Below are 13244 nucleotides of genomic sequence, written 5' to 3' on the forward strand. Positions count from 1 at the left end.
GTGCCCAAACATTGGAGCTCCCCCACAAGTGACCCCATTTTGGAAACTAGACCCCCCAAGGCACCTATCTAGATTCATAGTGAGCACTTGGAACCCCAGGTGCTTCACAAATTGATTCATAAAAATGAAAAAGTGCTTTATTTTCACTTTTTCATTTTTACGAATCAATTTGTGAAGCACCTGGGGGTTCTAAGTGCTCACTATGCATCTAGATAGGTGCCTTGGGGGGTCTAGTTTCCAAAATGGGGTCACTTGTGGGGAAGCTCCAATGTTTGGGCACACAGGGGCTCTTCAAACGCAACATGGCGTCCGCTAACAATTTGAGCCGATTTTCCATTCAATTTGTTAGCGGACACCATGTCGCGTTTGGAGAGCCCGTGATGTGCCTAAACAGTGGAGCTCCCCCACAAGTGTCCCCATTTTGGAAACTATACCCCTCAAAGATTTTATTAAGGTGTATAGTGAACATTTTGAACCCAGAGGTACGGCACATTATTTGTTTACATTAGGTCATCATATTGAATAAGTTTTCATTATTCTTGAGCGCAAGTGCTCGCTACTTGAGTTTGCATCGGGTACTCAGGTATGCACCATGTACAGCGTGTGCTCGAGTGACATGCTCGAGTCCCTGCTCTGCATGTTTCACGGTTATTAGACACCCAAAAAAAAAACATGCGGGGATCGCTCGTGCATGGCAGGCAATCCCCGTAAAGTTTTTTGGCCGCGAAGCATATGGGGCAGAGACTCGAGCATGTCACTCAAATACCCACGATACTAAATACATACCAGAGCACCCGATGCAAACTCAAGTAGCGAGCACTTGCTCTCAACACTAGTCACCATATCGTCATCTTTTTTTCTTACTTTTGAAAAAAATCCCAACCCCAGCCCTAACCCTAGCACAACCCTAACCCTAGCACAACCCTAGCCCCAGCACAACCCTAGCCCCAGCACAACCCTAGCCCCAGCACAACCCTAGCCCCAAACCCAGCCCTAACCCTAGCCCAATCCTAACTCAAGAGTTTATTTTTGACGCCGTTCCTTGTGCGGTATAAGTGATTAGACGACTTTATTCTTCGGGTCGGTGTGATTACAGCAATGCCAGAATCATATGGGGTTTTTATGACTGACAGCTGTCACACACTAAAAGACGCATTTTTTGTAAAATCTAGTTTTTGCATCGCCATATTTTGAGAGCTATAATTTTTCCAGATTTTGGCAGACAGTCATGTGACGGCTTGTTTTTTGCGGGATGACTTGACGTTGTTATTGGTGCCATTTTCAGGCACGTGACATTTTTTGATCGCTTTCTATTCCGATTTTTGGGAGGCAGAATAAACAAAAACCAACAATTCAGGAATTGTTTTTTTTTTTTTTTTTTTATTCTGTTCCGCGTGTGGTAAAATTGATGAGGCAGCTTTACTCTTCGGGTCAGTACGTTTACAGCGGTACCACATTTGTATCATTTTTCTATGTTTTGGCGCTTATACACAATAAAAGCTATTTTATAGAAAAAAATATTTTTTAGTATCGCTTTATTCTGAGAGCTATAACTTTTTTATTTTTCGGCTGATGGAGCTATATGGCGGCTTGTTTTTTGCGGGACGAGATGACGTTTTCAGCGGTATCATTTTTATTTATATGCGTCTTTTTGATCGCGTGTTATTCCACTTTTTGTTTGGCGGTATGGTGATAAAGCATTGTTTTTTGCTTGTTTTTTTTTTTACCGTGTTCACTGAAGGGGTTAACTAGTGGGACAGTTTTATAGGTCAGGTTGTTCCGGACGCGGCGATACCAAATATGTGTACTTTTATTGTTTTTTTTTTATTTTTTTTATAATAATATTTATTGATGGGTACATTATATTTTTATTTTTGGTGTATTATTTTTTTTATTTTTTTATAATATTTTTGCACATTTTTTTTATTTTTTTTTTCCACTTTCACACAGTTTATACACTTTATTACTTTGTCCCACTCTGGGACTTTCACTTTTTTTTTTCTGATCGCCTGCATGGCACAGGAATGGAGCACCATCCCTATGCCATGAAGGCTGTCAGAAGTGCACAGTGTGAAGATTGCTTGGAGATGCACTGCGCATGTCCAAGCAATCTTCCTGCTCTCTGGTGACCCGGATGTTGTCATGACGACATCGGGTCGTCATGGCAACACCCGGGAAGCCTTTGCAGACTGCGCTGGAAGCCGGAAGAGGAGGTGAGTATCGCCGATCACCTCCCCTTGCCCCCGCAATGCCGCGATCGACTTCGATCGACTTCGATCGCAGCATCACGGGGGTTAATGTGCTGGGAGCGGTGCGTGACCGCTCCCTGCACATAGTACCGGGTGTCAGCTGTGACAATCAGCTGACACCCGGCGGCGATCGCGCCCGCACAGCCTGTGTGCGCGCGCGATCGCGATGACGTACTAATACGGGTCTGGCTCTTAAGTCCCAGGGCACAGACGCGTATTAGTACGTCAGATGTTATTAAGGGGTTAAAGACGAAAAAATTATGTGTGAGTGTGAATGCTAGCAATTCCATCACTAGTATCTGAATGTCCGTTGGCAATGAAGACCCTTTAAGAAAATATTGTGAAGCCCGTAACCCATCGTTATGTTTAATACTGGTATACAATGACTCTATGTCAGCGGTTACCATTAGAGAGTCAGTGTCCAGATATAATCCATCTACCCTTCTCAGTAGGTCGCCTGTATCTCTGAGAAAGGAAGGGAGAGTTTCAACCAGTGGGTTAATTTTAGAGTCAATCCATTTATTGACGGGCTCCAGGTAGTTACCCCTGCCCGATATGATGGGGCGTCCAGGAGGTCTACTTAAATTCTTGTGGAGTTTGGGGAGGAGATAAAGAGTGGGTACAGTTGGTTCCACTACATACAAGGCCGAGGCCAATTCGTCAGTAATAGTTCCTCTACTAGCCGCTTGACAAAGGGTTACGGGCTTCACAATATTTTCTTAAAGGGTCTTCATTGCCAACGGACATTCAGATACTAGTGATGGAATTGCTAGCATTCACACTCACACATAATTTTTTCGTCTTTAAGGGGTCCTTCTACCTACAGCTTCAGGGGACTGCGATGGGGGCGACTTTCGCCCCCTCATACGCTAATCTCTTTTTGGGGCTGTGGGAGAGGGACCTCTCCCTGCCTGATCAGGAGTCCTCGATGGGCCGCGTCCTTTCTTGGACGCGGTACATTGACATTTTCCTGATCTGGCAGGGGTCACGTGATCATCTAGAGACGTTCATTCGTGATCTCAATGTGAATGTCCTAAATATACGTCTTACTTTTAATTGTGATTCAGACCGAGTTGAGTTCTTAGATGTATGTCTAACCCGTGGTCCAGATAATGCCATTTGTACGAACATCTTTAGAAAATCTACCTCATCCAACACTCTGTTGCATGCATCTTCGTCTCATCCATCACATATTATTCGATCTGTACCGCTAGGGCAGTTCCTGCGTCTTCGCAGGATTTGCTCCAGCGACCAGGATTTTGAAACGCAATCTCAAGAATTGAGTGAGCGTTTCTATGCTCGTGGGTATAGCCATAGATCAGTTAAGAAAGCGTACAATCGTGCTAGATATTCTTCCCGCCATGATCTCCTCTACAAATCCAGCACTAAAAAAACAAGTGATGCTGTGAGGTTTATTACTACCTTCCATACACAAATACCAGCAGTGAGGAAGGTCTTGAATAAAGCTTGGCCTGTGTTGAGAGCTGATCCTGTGTTAGCGAAATATATCACGAGTAAACCTACCATTGTATTCCGTCGCAGTAAAAGTCTTCACGACCACTTGGTTCGGAGTCACTATGAGGGAGGAAGGACTGTAACTTTCCTTGACAATGTAAATAGTCGTCCTGGATGTGTCCCATGCGGCCTGTGTGTGGCCTGTCCCAACATAGTGAGGAGTACTAATTTTATAGACTCCACAGGGAGATCCTCTTATGAGATCAAAAAACGTATTACATGTAGCTCCCGGAATGTCATATACTATGCTACATGTCCCTGCAACCTCATATATGTTGGGATGACCACACGCTGCCTGAAAACTAGAGTAAGGGAACATGTTCGAGGCATAATAGCGGCCTCTGAACAGAACGAAACATCTACTCTAAAGACACTTCCTAGACACTTCAAAAGATTTCATGAGTGTAATCCGAAACTTCTGGAGGTAAAAGGAATTGATATGTTAGAGGTAGGTATACGTGGTGGCCCTGTTACACAGAGACTTGCCCGTATTGAGACAAGGTGGATTTGGACCCTCAAAACAATACACCCGAGAAGTCTGAATGAGTACAATAGTTTCGCACCATATTTGTGATCCTGTACTGCTGTTCCATCTTATATATATGTCACAATTATTACATGTAGTATGTATCTCCTTTTAATTGTATCATATATTTTCTTATCAGGTGCTATGAATTTTTGGCTTTGACTGGACGTGTGCATTGCCTCTTCACCCAACCAATACACCAGACTATTTTTATCTTGGATGTGGGACCTGAAGGCTACATGATATCAATCCTGTTTGGAAGTTGTGTAATACAGAGACCAAGGAAATATATTCAAGCGGCTCCATGGTCCTATGCTACTGTGCAATCAAGTCATCTATTTCTTTGATGTGATGTGATTTCATATAGTCATCTCTCCATAATATATGTGGCTCTTTACTTAAAATGCTTGTGTACTATTTTGTACAATGATGTCGATGTTCTTTATCTCTTCTCTGCGCTCTCTTTTGTTTCTTCTTTACAGTACATATACTTACCCTAATGACTCTGTACGTGGATGCGTCCCTGCCCCTTGGCATCTGACTCCCTCGGTGTCCCTGGGTAATTTGCTGCCGCGACGCCGATGTGGTCGGTTGCGGGGTTGCAGGGACGCATTGCCGCGTCACTTCCGGGTCATGATGCACTATGGGTAGCGTGGACATTGCCAAGGTAACGGTCACGTGACCATGCGTCTCTTTAGTGATGGTCACGTGACTGTGCAGTTCCGGCCTCTCGGTCTAATAAGTTACTAGGGTCCGCGGGCGTCGTTGAGCATTGCTATGGTAGTGCTCACGTGTCCTTAAGTTCCCGTATCTATGGGGACGTGAATGCATAGTCTACACAGCTATTTCCGGGTCGCGGTATATTATAGGTAGCGACGTACGCTACCATGGTAATGGTCACATGACCATGTACCTCTATGATGATGGTCACGTGTCCTTATGGTCCCGCCCCTATAGACAGGTGTAGGTTATCCTGACACCAATTGTGGTGGGTGTATTTAAGGGCTACACATATCCAGTCTCAGTCATCCCCTTGAAAAAGGCAGGAGCGTCGAAACGCGCATCGGGGAGCCACACGGCGTGCAGCTTCTTCATCCCACAAGGTGAATCATGTTTCTTTTTCTTTGCCTGTAATATGTCTCTCTTTTGTTGGGGTTGATAATATTGATGTTAGGGAGTTGATGGAAGTGTAGGTTATGATGTGTGAGGCCTTATTTGTGGCCATGTATACCGTATTATGCAATGAAGGATAATGTTATATGATGGATTTGGAATCTGCACCCTATGGTGACACCTGTTGTTTGTTTTTAATTATGTTTTAATTTTCTATATGTGATTTTGTGTCATGTGTTTTGCCACTATAGTCCTGTACGACTTGAAGTATTTTTCCTATATAAATTTTTCTAATAAAGTAATTTTCTATTTTCCTATTACATTGGCTATATATTCGTGGTTTCCTTTGCTTAGGCATCTCGTTCTATATGTTTCTTCCACGAATGGCCCGTGATATATGGTTCTATGAGTTGGTTGCAATATGGAAACTATACAGTTATTTATGATATTTTTGCAAAGCAACCTTATACTCGGTTCTAATCTTCCCTTTGCCAGTTTATGTGTATGACCACTCGGGCCACAGGGTAGTCCTTAGAGTCCCCATGAATACAACGGACGCCGACTTTTTTCCCCGGAACCAGCCGATGAGGAACTGTGACCCTCACTAGGGTTACCAAACTTCCCGAGTCTAACAGAGCAGTTACTTGAACACAATTCACTGATATGAGGCACGCCTGCGGTCCATCGCCTGGTTGAGGAACAGAACTGCAGGCTGGATAAACAAAGTACGAACAGCCCTGTCCTGTGCTGCAGCCCATTGGCTAGTTGGTTATCGGGCAATGGGCGTCTATGTGACCTGGGGTATGACATCTCCAACATACTACGTTATGGGGCGGGACCTTGGGCAGCAACTCAGACCCCCATCCTGGGCTCTAGGACGCTCCCCAGATGTGGCTCTACCACTTGAGCTGATCCCCCTCATTTAGGTGTCAGCCCCCAGTATGGAGATGCTACAACCCCTGGTTTCCCCAATGAACTCTCTACCGCCTGGTAACTTTCCACCAACCCCACCAGGTCATCGGCATTACGAGGATCCCCCTTGGCAACCCAGGATTGCACCGACCTCGGTAGGGAGTGTATGAACCTGTTTATGACGACCCTCTCCACCATATGTGCTGGGGAGGAAGATTCAGGTTGCAACCACTTTTGAACCAGGTGTAAGAGGTCGAACATTTGGGACCAGGGAGGTTTGTCACTGCAATAGGCCCAGTGGTGCACCCTGACAGTCAGTCACTCCCAAGCACGGCAAGATCTCAGTTTTTAATTTGAGATACTCTTTTGCGTCCTGCAAGACCAAGTCATAATAAGCTTTCTGCTGCTCGTCCCGTTAAATATGGTGCCAAAACCTCCGCCCACTTCTCCGGAGGCAATTTCTCACGCTCTGCCACCCTCTCTAAAGACCGTCAGGAACGCCTAGACGTCATCACCCAGGGTCATCTTTTGCAATGCTCTCCTTACAGTCTTCCTCACATGAGAGTCATCACCTGGAGTTGGGGGTGGGGCGGTCGCCCTGTCACGGATCACCTTCGCTAGGAGCTCCATCTGCTGCTTGTGCTTGCAGTTGTTGCATCTGCTGCTGCTCCTGCTGGAGATTAACCTGCAAGAGTTGCTTTATCAGCTGCACCATGCTGCCGGACGTCCCTGGCTGGCTAGCGGCCTTCACACAGTACATAAACGGTTTCCTGTAGCAGTCACACTACCCCTTGGGATTTGTGCCCATGCTTCTAGCACCAATTGTAGGGTTTGGTACTCACTCTGCTGCGGTTGAGGTAGTCACAGAAGAGGTTTCAGGGAAATCCAGGCTGGTTTATTAAATAGAATAAACCGCTAAGGAAGCAAAAAACAAAAACGCAGCTTTTCCCGGCACAAAGTGTAAACACAAAGTAAAATGTCCATACAAGGTTGCGGGTTCACCCGCTCAGGTTACAGTCCAGTCCTTAGGTCCTAACACAGACCAACACTGGAGAGCCACACATCTCCAGACACAGAACACAAATGAGACACTGGGCTTCCATTTTATATACACGCCCTGGGGTGCGGATATGTGAGAAGCCAATCCCTCCCAACTCTTATGACGGCTCATAAAAACCTGCCCTGATACGCCCTATTAACCCTCTCAGCACTAAACGTGCTGGAGCATGCTTTCTCGGTTTTACATCACCAAAGCTACCAACCTGGGTGATACAAATTGCCCCTCAAGAAACCTGACTGCCGTTATCTTACAATGCATAAAAAATTTTTGGGACTAAAAATAAATGTCCCTAAATAGATACGTCCACAGATCACGTAGTATGTACATATTATACGTCCACAAGTGCCAATCCACAGATCACGTAGTATGTACATATTATACGTCCACAAGTGCCAATCCACAGATCACGTAGTATGTACATATTATACATAAGCAGATCACGTAGTATGTACATAGTATACATCCCCAGATCACGTAGTATGTACGTAGTATACGTCCGCAGATCACGTAGTATGTACGTAGTATACGTCTACAGATCACGTAGTATGTACGTAGTACAAGTCCGCAGATCACGCAGTATGTACATAGTATACGTCCGCAGATCACGCAGTATGTACTTAGTATACGTCCGCAGATCACGTAGTATGTACATAGTATACGTCCGCAGATCACGTAGTATGTACATATTATACATCCGCAGATCACACAGTATGTACGTAGTATAAGTCCACAGATCACGTTATATGTACATAGTATACGTCCGCAGATCACGTTATATGTACATAGTATACGTCCGCAGATCACGCAGTATGTACATATTATACATCCGCAGATCATGTATGTACATAGTATACGTCCACAGATCACGTAGTATGTACAGTACAGACCAAAAGTTTGGACACACCTTCTCATTTAAAGATTTTTCTGTATTTTCATGACTTTGAAAATTGTACATTCACACTGAAGGCATCAAAACTATGAATTAACACATGTGGTATTATATACTTAGCAAAAAAGTGTGAAACAACTGAAAATATGTCTTATATTCTAGGTTCTTCAAAGTAGCCACCTTTTGCTTTGATGACTGCTTTGCACACTCTTGGCATTCTCTTGATGAGCTTTAAGAGGTAGTCACCGGAAATGGTCTTCCAACAATCTTGAAGGAGTTCCCAGAGATGCTTAGCACTTGTTGGCCCTTTTGCCTTCACTCTGCAGTCCAGCTCACCCCAAACCATCTCGATTGGGTTCAGGTCTGGTGACTGTGGAGGCCAGGTCATCTGGCGTAGCACCCCATCAATCTCCTTCTTGGTCAAATAGCCCTTACACAGCCTGGAGTTGTGTTTGGGGTCATTGTCCTGTTGAAAAATAAATGATGGTCCAACTAAACGCAAACCAGATGGAATAGCATGTCGCTGCAAGATGCTGTGGTAGCCATGCTGGTTCAGTATGCCTTCAATTTTGAATAAATCCTCAACAGTGTCACCAGCAAAGCACCCCCACACCATCACACCTCCTCCTCCATGCTTCACGGTGGGAACCAGGCATGTAGAGTCCATCCGTTCACCTTTTCTGCATCGCACAAAGACACGGTGGTGGGAACCAAAGATCTCAAATTTGGACTCATCAGACCAAAGCACAGATTTCCACTGGTCTAATGTCCATTCCTTGTGTTCTTTAGCCCAAACTTGTCTCTTCTGCTTGTTGTCTGTCCTTAGCAGTGGTTTCCTAGCAGCTATTTTACCATGAAGGCCTGCTGCACAAAGTCCCATCTTAACAGTTGTTGAAGAGATGTGTCTGCAGCTAGAACTCTGTGTGGCATTGACCTGGTCTCTAATCTGAGCTGCTGTTAACCTGCGATTTCTGAGGCTGGTGACTCGGATAAACTTATCCTCAGAAGCAGAGGTGACTCTTGGTCTTCCTTTCCCTGAGCCAGTTGCTTTGTACCGCTTTATGGCTTTTGCAACTGCACTTGGGGACACTTTCAAAGTTTGCTCAAATTTTTCGGATTGACTGACCTTCATTTCTTAAAGTAATGATGGCAACTCGTTTTTCTTTACTTAGAATTTGTATTATGGCTAGAAAAAAAGCAGCTAACAGTCTATTCAGTAGAACTATCAGCTGTGTATCCAACAGACTTCTGCACAACACAACTGATGGTCCCAACCCCATTTATAAGGTAAGAAATCCCACTTATTAAACCTGACAGGGCACACCTGTGAAGTGAAAACCATTTCCGGTGACTACCTCTTGAATCTCATCAAGAGAATGCCAAGTGTGCAAAGCAGTCATCAAAGCAAAAGGTGGCTACTTTGAAGAACCAAGAATATAAGACATATTTTCAGTTGTTTCACACTTTTTTGTTAAGTATATAATTCCACATGTGTTAATTCATAGCTTTGATGTCTTCAGTGCGAATGCACAATTTTCAAAGTCATGAAAATACAGAAAAATCTTTAAATGAGAAGGTGTGTCCAAACTTTTGGTCTGTACTGTACATAGTATACGTCCGCAGATCACGTAGTATGTACATATTATACGTCCGCAGATCACGTAGTATGTACATAGTATACGTTCGCAGATCACATAGTATGTACGTAGTATAAGTCCGCAGATCACGCAGTATGTACGTAGTATACGTCCGCAGATCACGTAGTATGTACATAGTATACGTCCGCAGATCACGCAGTATGTACGTAGTATACGTCCGCAGATCACGCAGTATGTACGCAGTATACGTCCACAGATCACGCAGTATGTACGTAGTATACGTCCGCAGATCACGTAGTATGTACGTAGTATACGTCCACAGATCACGTAGTATGTACGTAGTATACGTCCGCAGATCAAGTAGTATGTACGTAGTATACGTCCGCAGATCACGTAGTATGTACGTAGTATACGTCCGCAGATCACATAGTATGTACGTAGTATACGTCCGCAGATCACGCAGTATGTACGTAGTATACGTCCGCAGATCACGCAGTATGTACGTAGTATACGTCCGCAGATCACGTAGTATGTACATAGTATACGTCCGCAGATCACATAGTATGTACATAGTATACGTCCGCAGATCACGCAGTATGTACGTAGTATACGTCCGCAGATCACGCAGTATGTACGTAGTATACGTCCGCAGATCACGCAGTATGTACGTAGTATACGTCCGCAGATCACGCAGTATGTACGTAGTATACGTCCGCAGATCACGCAGTATGTATGTAGTATACGTCCTCAGATCACGCAGTATGTACGTAGTATACGTCCGCAGATCACGCAGTATGTACATAGTATACGTCTACAGATCACGTAGTATGTACGTAGTATACGTCCGCAGATCACATAGCATGTAAGTAGTATACGTCCGCAGATCACGTAGTATGTACGTAGTATACGTCCGCAGATCACGCAGTATGTACGTAGTATACGTCCGCAGATCACGCAGTATACGTCCGCAGATCACGTAGTATGTACATAGTATACGTCTGCAGATCACATAGTATGTACGTAGTATACGTCCGCAGATCACGTAGTGTGTACATAGTATACGTTCGCAGATCACATAGTATGTACGTAGTATAAGTCCGCAGATCAAGCAGTATGTACGTAGTATACGTCCGCAGATCACGTAGTATGTACATAGTATACGTCCGCAGATCACGCAGTATGTACGTAGTATACGTCCGCAGATCACGCAGTATGTACATAGTATACGTCCGCAGATCACGTAGTATGTACGTAGTATACGTCCACAGATCACGTAGTATGTACGTAGTATACGTCCGCAGATCACGCAGTATGTACATAGTATACGTCCGCAGATCACGTAGTATGTACGTAGTATACGTCCACAGATCACGTAGTATGTACGTAGAATACGTCCGCAGATCACGCAGTATGTACGTAGTATACGTCCGCAGATCACGTAGTATGTACGTAGTATACGTCCACAGATCACGTAGTATGTACGTAGTATACGTCCGCAGATCAAGTAGTATGTACGTAGTATACGTCCGCAGATCACATAGTATGTACGTAGTATACGTCCGCAGATCACGCAGTATGTACGTAGTATACGTCCGCAGATCACGCAGTATGTACGTAGTATACGTCCGCAGATCATGCAATATGTACGTAGTATACGTCCGCAGATCACGTAGTATGTACGTAGTATACGTCCGCAGATCACGTAGTATGTACGTAGTATACATCCGCAGATCACGTAGTATGTACGTAGTATAAATTCCGCAGATCACGCAGTATGTACGTAGTATACGTCCGCAGATCACGCAGTATGTACGTAGTATAAGTCCGTAGATCACGCAGTATGTGCGTAGTATACGTCCACAGATCACGCAGTATGTACGTAGTATACGTCCACAGATCACGCAGTATGTACATAGTATACGTCCGCAGATCGCGTAGTATGTACGTAGTATACGTCCGCAGATCACGTAGTATGTACGTAGTATACGTCCGCAGATCACGTAGTATGTACGTAGTATACGTCCGCAGATCATGCTGTAGAACCTATATTTAAAGGCAATATTTCAAGAAGAAAAACTGATATTGTGTCTGCCCGTTGTTACAGTCCATGTGTTGCCGCACCTCTGCTGATCAGCGGTGTCTGGCGGCTGGATGTGCTCTGTTGCGAAACAGCACAGCTCCATCACCTGTATAGTGGCCACATCTGGGTACTGCACATCCAATCCTCTGTGGGTGTGAAGTACCCCACTGCGTCCCACTATGCAGCTGATGTGGCAGTGATGTACCCCTCCACGACATTGCATGCCAATCACACCACTCGGCGGTCCCTGCTGCCTACACTGGCAGAGCGCTGAGCCCAGCGATGGGCAGCCTGCTGACAAAGGCTGGTGCAGCGACAGAGGGGGATTTGCTGGTCTCTTCGCCCTATGATTGCCCGGGTCCATGATTACGCGCGGTGCTATCTGAACGCTACAATGGTGTTACAGTCCAGACACATGAATATGGTCTTTTTTCCTATCCTTGTACCTTTTATGACTTTATAAGGCAGACAGTCATCTGTAGTTACATTGTTTTTACTATCACACAATGTATCCTACGCTCACATTTGCCATTTTCATACAAGTGATAAATAGTACTGGTCATCAGGGGAGGCTGAAGGCTCTGCTTCTCATGCCATTTATTAAGCACTTGGGGTTTTTCCTATTTATTAACATAAGTCAAAAGTGAGAGCTGATCTGTCCGCTACACAACAAGCTACAGACCGCAGTGAGAGGACATCGCCTCTGTGTACAGTGGAGGACACGGGATGCTACTGACCTTCTAATCACACCCCATTATGTCACTAAGCGCTCCGCTCATCAGTGATTATCATGCCGCACTGCACAGTGCAGGGGAGCTCCGCTTCAAGGGTTAAAAGCGAGAGAAGTGGAAATGTGACCCTGTCCTGGAATCACTGACCGACTGCAGCAGACGCGCCCTGCTCACAGCCGCACACCGACCGCACAGGAGACTTCACAGCACAAGCTACACACATGCGCACACTGCCAAGCCTCCTACCATAGAGCTCCGCATCGTGCACAGAGCGCCTCCTGCCATAGAGCTCTACATCCTGCACAGAGCGCCTCCTGCCATAGAGCTCTACATCCTGCACAGAGCGCCTCCTGCCATAGAGCTCCGAGTACGCATCGTGCACAGAGCGCCTCCTACCCACAGCGAGGATGCTGGCTCCTACAGAGTACAGCGTCCGATGACGGGAGGGGTCTGGCCTAAGGACCGGTTAATGGCCGCCTAATGGCTTCTGTGTAGCCGTGCTACCAGTGTGAACGAGCCCAGGACACTTAAAGTGAACCTGTCACATATAAAAAAAAAAGATCTATGTAGG

At 45.3% G+C, this 13244-nt stretch overlaps 1 protein-coding gene across 10 annotated transcripts in view; it reads right to left on the bottom strand.

The window, feature by feature from the left end:
• The window catches only part of L3MBTL2 (L3MBTL histone methyl-lysine binding protein 2), a 100133-nt gene extending 87109 nt beyond the window's left edge, over positions 1 to 13024 (bottom strand). For 8 of the 10 annotated variants that reach the window (XR_012247753.1, XR_012247754.1, XM_073644150.1 and 5 more), the window contains exon 1: positions 12680 to 12911. The gene's annotated coding sequence lies outside the window, so the exon portion shown is untranslated. The other 2 variants (XM_073644147.1, XM_073644146.1) reach the window with 2 other exon arrangements.
• Between the last annotated feature and the right edge of the window lie 220 nt (positions 13025 to 13244).

The sequence above is a fragment of the Phyllobates terribilis genome, unplaced genomic scaffold, assembly GCF_046119375.1.
Source record: "Phyllobates terribilis strain yellow unplaced genomic scaffold, ASM4611937v1 Scaffold_8__6_contigs__length_399053987, whole genome shotgun sequence".
NCBI lineage: Eukaryota > Metazoa > Chordata > Amphibia > Anura > Dendrobatidae > Phyllobates > Phyllobates terribilis.